This window comes from Mus caroli, unplaced genomic scaffold (genome assembly GCF_978045245.1).
Source record: "Mus caroli unplaced genomic scaffold, Mus_caroli_1 scaffold_15, whole genome shotgun sequence".
Lineage (NCBI taxonomy): Eukaryota > Metazoa > Chordata > Mammalia > Rodentia > Muridae > Mus > Mus caroli.
Window position 1 is genome coordinate 28,944,713 of NW_028227270.1, and position 10,999 is coordinate 28,955,711.

Genomic DNA, 10,999 nt, shown 5'->3' on the forward strand with positions numbered 1-10,999 from the left:
TATGGTGGCCCTATATGGCCAGGCCAGGCCTTCCTAGGATGACTTAATATAATCAGATTAGATGTTGCTGATTCCTGGGTGTGTCTAGCGTTTGACTGTCTCATGCCTCCCAGATGTATCATGAACTCTCTCCCTGTTCCTGAGGCTGCCCCTGCAATGTGCTCATTTCTCTAAGGAACTTTCCATGGCCAGTCCTTCACTAAGGTATGAGTCCATGCCATAGGAACCAGGGCTTTGCTATCTCTGCCGTCTGGCCCAGTGCTGGATCATATTAAATTCTTGTGACTACAAATTGCATCAAATATACAAGCAGAATAAATAAATGAACCAAAGATGGAGATTCTTCTGTGCAAAAAAAAAAAAAAATGGCTCTCTGACAAAGATTAGCAAACTATAACCATCATGAGTCAAATTATCCCATGGACCAAATCCAGCCTAATTTTGTAAGGCCTGTCACTAAGCATACATTTGCATCTTTAAATGATTGGGAAAAAATAGAATAAAGATGATATTGTTGGTGTCTAGGAATCACCTCACAAACCACATGAATCCTGACCTCAGTCAGACAGGGAGAGTTTATAGAGCATACACCCGAAAACTGGTCGACCGGGGCCATGGTCCAGAGTTGGGAACCGAACCATGACATTGAGTTAAGATTCTACAGGGTTTTAAAGCTCCAAATTCACAAAAATCTATGTCAAGTTAGTTCACCATTCCAGATTTAGGAATAGGGGATTTCCTTAGGACCATGTCTGTGTTGTACACTTATCCTGCTCCCATTGGTTGGGTATTCAACTGTGGCAGAGGACTTGCCTTGTCTAACATTTGTGCCCTAAGTTGTCTAACATTCACGTCTTAACGTGCCAACCAGGATGCCAGCTACTCATGTACATGTCTCTTTCTGCCCAGTAGAATGTCAGTTCCCAGGGAGGTCTTGGGAACTTAAACTTAAATAGACACCACTCAGAATTGAAGTCTTATTCCAAAATAGTTTCTTATATGGGTGGAGGTAACTCTCCTCCCTTATGTTGGGTCCATCCCAGGGGTAGCTTGTAAAGGCCAATACCTTAAAAGCTTATACATAGGTGAAGGAAGTGCTGCTGGGTGGTTGGTTTGGGTCCAAGTTAATTGTGGGTAACTATACAGAAGAGTTCTACTGACTTCTAATGTGACTGGTTTCCAAGGGCACAGAACATAACAGAATATGTAGCCAGTCTTAGCATTAGACAGTTTCCTTATAATGGCAGGCTAGCAAGGTAACTGTTTCCTAGGCCTTAACATTTTACCTAGGTCTCAGAAATATGTCACATGAAATTATACAAAATTGAAATTTCAGTGGCTATTAGTAAACTTTTACTTAAGCAGCCAATACCCGTTAGTTTACATAATACTTACTGTTACTTTTGTACTATCATGAAGACTCGAGCAACACATTCTGATTCTTCTTTCTTATTTATTTATTCATCTATCTATCTATCTATCTATCTATCTATCTATCTAGTACTACTAACATAGCCCAGTGTTGAAATCTCTGCTTCATTCTCCTCAACACTGAGATTACAAGCAATCAACTTCTAATCAAGGCTCAGTCCATCATCTGGATGCTTTGGTGGTCTCAGTATGGCACAGGGAAAGGAGGCAACAACAGAAGCATCAATGAGATAGATGCACTCAGCAGCAAGGAGTGAAGGCAGGTAGGCCCAGCTGCTTCAACCTTAGACAGCTTCATATTGGGGCCCCTATCAGAAGATGCTGCCCAATCTTGAGAAAAGCTTCCCTCTCACATAATTCTTTCTGGCGTGTCTCTTAGTTCATCCCAGAATCGATCAAGCTGACAATCAAGATAAGCTACCGTACCTACACATGTCTAAATCACAGTGCACTGTTATAGGAAAAGTAACACCAGCTTTGCTCAGAATGTTCACCCAGAATTGGGTACCAGGTAGAGTCAAAGGCAACCTGTACTCAGAAGATGGTGTCTCTTCTGATGACTCATTCATTCTAAATATTCATTTTGTCATTCAGAGGAGCCATGTAAATTAGTCACTACACTGATGAATATGTTTTCATTAACCAGAGCACCCAGGGGCTCATATGAATCAGTAATAAGATGAAGAGATGCTGGGATACCTGCTCAGCCCTTAGACTGCTTGTGGTGTAATTAAAGCCTCATGATGGGTGAAATTTGCAATCATGAATGAGGACGCTGCAAAGTGAGCAGTCATCACTGTGCTGTCCAGCACCCAAACTGCTTTCCTATGTTGGCAAATCGAAGATGAGAGGAAGCCAGGTTCCCCTCTGCAAGTATGCCACTCCAAAGACTACAGGTTTGTCATGATGAGTGCTTTGAGCTGCGGGAGAGCACAAGGCCGTGAAAGCAAATCTCTTTGGCCTCCTCCTCCCGTCTCCTATCTTCTCTCTCCCCAAGAGCAGGTCGTAGCAACCGGAACTCCTTTTTCCCAAGATGATTATGAGAAACTAGAACTGTTCCCGGCTAAACTAAGCCATTAAACCCAGGGAGGTCACTTACTCCTCCAAAACTCTCACTCCATACAAGTCCTGCCCTATGCCCAGGAGGAAGGGAAACACACAACCCAGGAGACTTGAGCAGGCAAGCACTGTCGGCCTCTCCTGAGTCTATTCCCAGTAGGTTTTACCTTTCTTTCTTTCTCCATCCCCATGTGCATGTGCATGTGTGTGTGCTCATGTGTGTGTTGTGGGTGCATGGTCACATGTGTATGTGTGCTCATGTGGAGGTCCAAGGTTGGTGTTAAGCGCTCTCCTCCATTAATCTTCCACTCATTCAGTGAAGCAGAGTCTCTCAAATTGCCAGAACACGGTGATATGGCTAATCTTGTTAGCCACCTTGCTTTGGGGACCCCCTGTCTCCACTTTCTGAGGCTGAAATTAAAAGTGGCCACCACATCGTGCCCCTGTGGCATTTTATGTGGGTCCTGGAGATCCAAACTCCTGTTGCCACACTTGTGGCACAGACTCAGTCTTGCTACATGGCTGCTGATGCTTCCAAAAATTTTCTGGGGAGATAATTCCTCTGGGGTCTCTTGGGTCTTCTTTTCTAAAGGTGCTTGCATCAGGTAAAACTTTGACTAAATAAATATGTCGTGCTGTTTGCATATTAAACTGTCTTTCATTACAGGCCATCCATCACCTGTGAGTTTCTGCTAAGTGAGAAAAGCTAGCACACTATTCTCTCACCTTCTCCATCCTGGAGCTGAAACAGAGAAAAATAAATACCACTCCATCCCAAGGCCCTGTGACACATGCAATTAGATGTCTTTCCCCAGACTCTTGGATTTTCACTCGGAGTTGGCTGGATGGAGCTGAGACTTCATGGACAGAATGTCTGGGGCTGGAGAAGTTGAAGCCCATACTCCATGATGACTGTGCCTTTGATAGGAACCATCTGACTGTGTGCCAGCAACCTGAGGGCTTTCTTCATGAGGCTAATTCTCTAGTCTGCCAATCTCTCTCTCTCCCCTCCCTCCTTCCCCTCCTTCCTATCTAAATAATCCAGTGTTGGCTTCTTCATCTGGAGAAACAATACCTCTTTCACACTCTATATGCTAACATGAGTATGATATTGTGTGAGGAGAAAAGTTGATTCTGGATTTGGTGCGGTTCTAGATCATTCTTATGGTTTGAGTGTGAGTATGGTTTGGTATCTATCCCTCAGGCTCATGTGCGTGAACACCTGCTCACCACCTAATGACACTGTTTTGGAAGAGTGTGGAACGTTTAGGAGGTGGGGCCTAGAGGAAGTGAATCTCTGAGAACTCCCAGCTTATCTCCCTCGGCTCCCTGACTGCTAAGGACCTGTTACTCATCACTAGACACTACAGCAGTTATGGCTGTGAGCAGCTCCTGTCTCCATGATGAACTGTATCCTCTGAACCAGGAGTCAGAATAAATCCTTCCTTGTTTCTTTCAGGTTTCTTTTCTTTTTTTTTTTTTTCACAGTGACTAGAAAAGAAGCTAGGACAGCCAGGAAGGATTAATTTTGAATCTGCAGTTACTACAAGAGCCCAGGCGGCAGGAAACCATGTGATTGCTCAGCACATCCAGTTGCTAATCACCTTTCTGTGGACCAAGGACTGATCAGGGACAGGACATAGTCTCCAAGAATCAGACAGCAAGGCAGTAATATTTTTTTAATTCAAAGAGACCGTTGAAAGCAACCTTTGATTTTATAAGTAGGAAAACTAGGCTTGCTAAATGATTCACCAAAGTTACAGCTAGTCACTTGTGGGAACTTGCTGGGCAGTGGGCATGGGGGAATAAAGGAGGTGGGGGAGAACCCATGTCCAGCCAGAGCTCTGGTGCTCTGGGAGGGCGGACATAGGAGACTGCCATGCTCTCTTCACGTGTCCCCAGGTGGCTATTGGAAGCCTCAGAACTGCAGTCCACAGAGGGTGGAGAGGGAACAGTCTGAGGTCTCTGGGCCTCACGGAAACCAGAGATAACAGGTTCTCAGTCTCGGGCATCTCAGACATCGCTGTGTGTCTCGGAAGAGCTGAGAATGAAGTGGGGGCCCTGGGGGCAGCTTGATCAGCCCTGGGCAGAAGGGAGAAGAAGGCAGGGAGAGATGGAGCGCTGGGTGGTTCCCATGTGGGTGAGAGCCCTTGGGAGGTTATATGTGGCTCTTTAGAGGAAAACCTACTCTGTTGCCCCAATATGGTGAGTCTTGATGGTCTATGGTTTTAGAGCTTCGGTCATGGTCATGTGGAGAGAAGGGGGAAGAGAGGGAGAGAAGGAAGGCTAGAGATGAGAGTAAGAATGGTGAGAGCTTAAGAAAGAGAGGAATGGGCCAAGCAGCCCCTTTTATAGTGGGCTGGGCTATCTTGCAGTTGCTAGGTAATTGTGGGGCAGAGCATCCCTGGCTATTGCCAGATTAACTATTGGGATGGAGTCTAGCCAGAATACCAGGAGCTTGGTGTGGCTGATAGTCACAGGATTATGGAGTTGGGGGTTCCGTGGTGTCAGGCACCTATGTCAGTATTTGAGCATGGCTCACTGTTCCGTCCCTTGTAGAGTTTCTACTGAGTCTCCCGAATAAGTCTTGCTCGACCAGAAAACAGGTTGCCTTTCCTGGTCCCACAGGAACTAGGGGAGTTGTTAGGAAAGGGAGGTGATAGGCAAGAAAACTGTCTACTTAGTAGAAATGAAATCATGAAGTGTCTTGTCAGCCAGGCATGGTTGCACAGAATCTGTATATAACCCCAGTTACTTGAGAGACTGAGGCAGGAGAATTACAAATGGGCCAGCTTGGACAATTTAGTAAGACCCTGTGTGAAGGTATATATGAAGAGGAGAGAGAGGTCCATTCCATAAGTTCTATGACTCTAGAGAACCCTGGCTAATACAGATTCTGTCTAGTTTGGCTTTTATTGCTGTGAAAAGATACCATGACCAAGGCAACTCTTAAAAAAGAAAACATTCAGTTGGATCTGGCTTACAGTTTTAGAGGTCCAGTCTGTTGTTATCATGGTGGGAAGTACGGCATCATGCAGGCAAATTTGATGCTAGAGGAGAAGCTGAGAGTTCTACATCCTGATCCGAAAGCAGCCAGGAGACTGGATTTGTATCTCACTGGGAGTAGCTTGAACATTTAAGACTTCAAAGCCCTTCCTTCACAGTGACACACTTCCTCTAATAAGGCCACACCTCCTAATAGTGTCACTCCCTATAGCCAAGCATTCAAATGTGAATCTATGGGGACCAAACCTATTCAAATCACCACACCCTGTCTCAAAATTTAAAGGGGACTGAAATGTAACTCATCAATACAGCATTTCTCTAGTCCTCATGAAGTCTTAGGTTTAGTTCTTAGCTCCAGAGAAACAAAACAAACAAACAAACAAACAACAACAGAACAACAACAAGAAGACAGGAGGTCAAGGAAGTAAGAGGAACAAGGCCTGGGGTCAGAGTGCAGTCACACAGAAAGGCTGAGCAGGGTGTGAACGGCAGCTGGGGAGCAGGGTGGGAGACACTCTCAGAGGCAGGGGAACTGGAGCTCTTGCCTCCACATGTGTGTGGATAAGAGCCTTAAAATTCAACTCCATCCACTGTGTGTGCATGTGTGTGTGTGTGTGTGTGTGTGTGCTGTCAGAAATTGATATCAGGTGCCTTCTTCAATCAGTCTCTCTGTCTCTGTCTCTGTCTCTGTCTCTGTCTCTGTCTCTGTCTCTCTCCCCCATCCCTTCCCTCCCTCTCTTAAGACAGGGTCTTTCACTGAACCTGGGAGTTTACTGACTTGGCTAGGCTGTTAGGCTGGGGAGATCTAGGGATGTTCTTGTCTCTGTCTCCCTGTGTTAGGAATAAAGAGACATACACTGTGCACGCTTCTTTTTCCATGGGGGCTAGGGTTCTGAGCTCAGGGTGTCATGTTTGTACTTTACTGAGTGAGCCAACATACTTCAAGCTCTCCTAACTTTGCAAGAGCATCTTGTTTTTCTAAAACTTGCTGAATCTTGGGGAACTTTGACCCTCTTTCTCTTCCTCTGATCAGGACACAACTGGGCACATCATCAAAGAGAACCATGATCTGACCATTAGATGAAGCCACTCCTTCAATTTGAAGTTTATACACATCTTGATAGTAGAGGCATATGGTCCCCTCAAGGGAACTAACGCAATTATTTGGATGAAAGGTACATAATTCATTTTTACACAAGAAGAGTTTTTAAATGAATCTGCTTTCTTAGGAACCACCATGACTTTAATGCTATAGAAATAACAGGCTATGTTGACGTTAGGTGTGTTCCTTAGGGCAGCTCCAGGCCTACTGTCTTTCAGAGTTGATTTTTGTCCATCATTTTGTCTCTTGTTAGCTTTACCTTATATCACCTATAAGTTATACCTTGTGGAGAGAAACAGGTTACGCAGCAGGCTCAGTTTCAGAGGTTGTGCCCATTGTTAATCAGCCATGTGTCAAGGCAAGAACACCAGGGCAGGGAACAGGCATTTGGCAGAACAGAGTCACTCACTTCATAGCGGGGACCTGAAAAGGAGTGGGGGAAAATCCAGGATCCCACAGTCCCCCTCCACAGCATTGCCCCGTGACCTAAGACTGCCCCCTAAGCCCCCTCTCTGGGACTGAACCTTTAAATAGATGGGCCTTGGAGAGGGCATGTATCCAAACTGTGGCACTCCCAACACACATCTTAGTTTGTATTAAAACTTACATTGTGGAGAGGAGCAATGGATCTTGAGGGTAAATCACCCTTCAATTAAACCAGAAGATTATATGGGGAGTGGGGGCCCCACACAACAGAAAAAGATGAGAAAAATCAAGTTCGATTGAGAGGGGCATAATGGAGAAGGCCAGCATCTTATCCTGGTGTTAAGGGTTCATGTGGGAACCATTTCTACAAGGCTGAGGTCACAGCTCCCACATAACAGCATATAGAAGGGAAAATAAATTAAAAATAATAATGGCAAGCTCATGGAGATGTGGTATTAACATGACTGTGGTAGCACAGGCCTTTCATCTCAGCATTTGTGAGCAAGAATGAGGCAGGAGGATGATGAATTTGAGGCCAGTCTGGAATACCTGCCATATCTGGTCTCAAAACAAACAGAACATAATATTTATAAGTTGTGTTTTCAATACTTTGGAAAGATTTGGAGAGTGTTTACATCATAGTATGATGAAAAGTTATAGTTATTGCAATCTACATTATTATAATACTTAGCATATAGTAATTAGCCACTGTATGATAGGATAATTTGATTTTTTAAGGAATGTTAAGAGGAATGTTTCACTTATTGGGGATTGAGGAAAATAAGAACTAGAAATTAACTAATAACTAATAATTAATATAACTTGTAATTTTGCTCCTAACGCAATGAAAATTATTTTATGCATGAAATACAAAAAATGGATTGTAAGGACTTCATACTAATGCAATATGATAGTGTTTCTAAAGTGTGTGGAAATATCTCTATTCTTTTTTTGCATAACAAAAGCTCACCTTTTTTGTTTGTTTGTTTGTTTTAAGAGGTTTTAGCGAAACCTCTCACCCCTTTGAAGATTCTTTCTGACTTAATCTGTTTTTGAAGCATCTGGAGACTGGTGGTGATGAGCCACATAGGTCATAGCTTTCATAGCCTCTGTGTCACATCAAGCAAGGCTGGGCCTTGACCTGACTGAGGCAGCAAGGGACTGACTAAAGGACAGACACACAGGCACATGTCCAGAAGAGCTAAGGCTGTTCGTGCTCTGATGGAACTTCACCATAACAACCCAGACCATCAGCATTTTCATTATGTACAGCACGAGGAGGAGGAGGTAGCTGGCTTTGGTAGAAGGTCTCTGTAGGGGGATCAATCTCAGGCTACAATTATCTGGGAGGAGGAGCTGAGATTTCTGCCAGCAACTGTACTTGGACCAGAAGGAGGCTTTACCATCACCCCTCTGAGCCTCACCCCTGGAAAGGCTCTGCCAAGTCCCATGGGTCTGAGGCAGGAGTCTTTGGCACAACTCTGCCCAATGTCAATAATACACATGAATTCAGGATGTCATCTGCTTTTGACACAGTCACTCATACTTCTGATTCCCATGTTCATGTGCAGTAAGGTAACACACAAAGTGAAGTTTAGAAAGAGGAAGGTATTTCCAACAACCAAGTGATCTCTGGTTGCCATGCTGGCCGCCATTAAGTAGAAATTTCTCAGTGTGGGTGGAGCCAGAGGCTACGTTGTTTCCAGCCTTGGAAATGGATGGATACAGTCCTTCCAGGAATCCTTGAATCCTTGAGTGTTCTGATTCCCTCCTGTCCTTTCTTCTTGCTCTGCTTTTCCAACTTTTAAACTTCCTTGGAAAGCTTGCTCACTCCCTGCCCCAAAACCCTTGTAGACCACCCTAATCATGACGTACTAGCTCCTCCTGTGAGTTCATGTATTGCTTAGCATGGTAGCATTAGTGGTATATATTTCTTTAAATGTCTTGTCTTTTAAAGAAAATCCCTAGCTCTATGACTCTAGAATCACGTCTTCTATATCAGAATTTTTGTAGTGGAACTCTTTCCTCTGAACAAGACATGGCAATTTCTGTCTTGAAATCAGAGCTGTTCTGATTAATGGCATGAGACTCTAATAAAAGTCTGGCCCACTAATGCTCCCTCCTGGAAGGGGAGGAGGGTTCACACAAGGAAGTGTACAAGGCCTCTTTCTCCTCAAGGACACAGAAGCTTAACAGTTGCAGAGGAAGCAAGCTGCTTCTTTGGTGGTATAGCAGTAAGTTCGCATGCTCTTTTAAGTACCCACACCACCCACGTGACTGGCCGTAAGTACAACTAAACTTACTGCCCCCTGGAAGTCACACAGCGGCACCCCAGGATGAGCATCAAGTATCCATGACTGATTGGCCGTCCCGGTTAAAGCTGGATCAGGAGAAAGAGTCTCAAGACGCAGGAAAGAGATAATGGTAGATGTGTGCTGGGGATGTGGGACACACTGTATTCATAAAGAACTCAAGCACCGCCAGCTAATTGATTTGCAGCACCACACGAATAGTAGCAATGTGTACATTATCATAATGCCCAAACATGCATTCTGGTTTGGGAGCTGTGGTTCATGTTAATAATCCTAGAACTCAGGGAGCAGAGACACGAGCTCTGCCTAGATTACAGAGTGAGTTCTAAGCCAGTCTGGATACTTTAGCAAGAGCATGTCTCAAAACAAAAAGGAAAGAAAGACCTAGGGAAATATGGCTCAGACATAGAGTGCTTACCCAATGTGAGATGCTTAGCTCAGCCTCCAGTATGACAACAACAGATCCCAGGAACCAAAAAGCCACAAGCCTGCCATTCCACAAAAGCCAAGGTGTTCATCCAGCCTCAACATCCTGCCTGCATTTCATGATCATGTGTATTTTCTGGGGAAGGAGGCCAAGGCCCTTATTTAAAGCAACCTATCTTCCTCCCAGGCTCAGCTGCTGTTCCAGTCTCTCTCTCTCCACCCCTTAAGCATAAACTACCAACCTTTTGATCACAGCCTCTTAGTACAGAGTTTAACTGGTGGGATGGGTGCCTGGGACCACAAGCCCAACTCAAGACAACTTAGGCAGGAAGGAGTGTTCCTGATTCATAGTGATTTTGAAGGAATGGATGCAAATGGCCCTCTGGAGTATCTATACCAAGTAATTCCACCTCCCTTCTCCATTTCTCATTCCCAGATTTCTTGGCCTAATGACTCTTGGAAAAAAGAGGAGGAGGAGGAGGAAGAGGAGGAAGAGGAAGAGGAGGAGGGGGAAGAGGGGGAAGGAGGAGAAAGAAAAAGAAGAAATCATGCAGAGAAGGGATACATTTTCACATTTCTACTTCCAGATCCAGCTTAAGGCTCACCTTTGCATTCCTGAAGATTTCTTTAGGGTCCCAGAAAGCAGCTCCTAAGTTTGTTGGTATGGGGTGGCTTCTATCACAGGATGTGCTTACACACACAAAATGAAGTGAGGTCTTGGGATGCAATTAGAGTAGAAAAATGACAACTGTTTCTTGATATCAGGAATGGGACCTGAGGCTTGGTACCCACTGGGTTGGATCACATGGCTCAGGAGGCTTTTACAAAGAGCCCCTAGGATGGGGGAGATTGTAGGTAAGTGAACTTAGCTGATACCTGAGGAGTCTTGTGCCATATTCCCTAAGCTACCTCCAGTTTTGGGCAGTCTCCTTTAGCCTAACAGGCATTCTGAGAATGTACCTTTTAAAAGGCTGGTTCTTCCTTCCCTGCTTTCCTCCACTTCTCCTGATGTCTTGCATCCTACGATAACATCCCAAATAAGTTACGTACTTTCCAGTCTTGTTCTGGCCCTGTTTGGAGGGAACTTCAAACTAAGAGTCATATTCTGCACAAGATAGGATGTTTTCCCATAAGGAACTAATGTGTTTACAGAGCATTTGGACAAATATTCTTGGAAATCAGTAAGATGAAAATAAAACACTAGGTTCTAGTTACTCTGTACACAGAAAGCACAGCT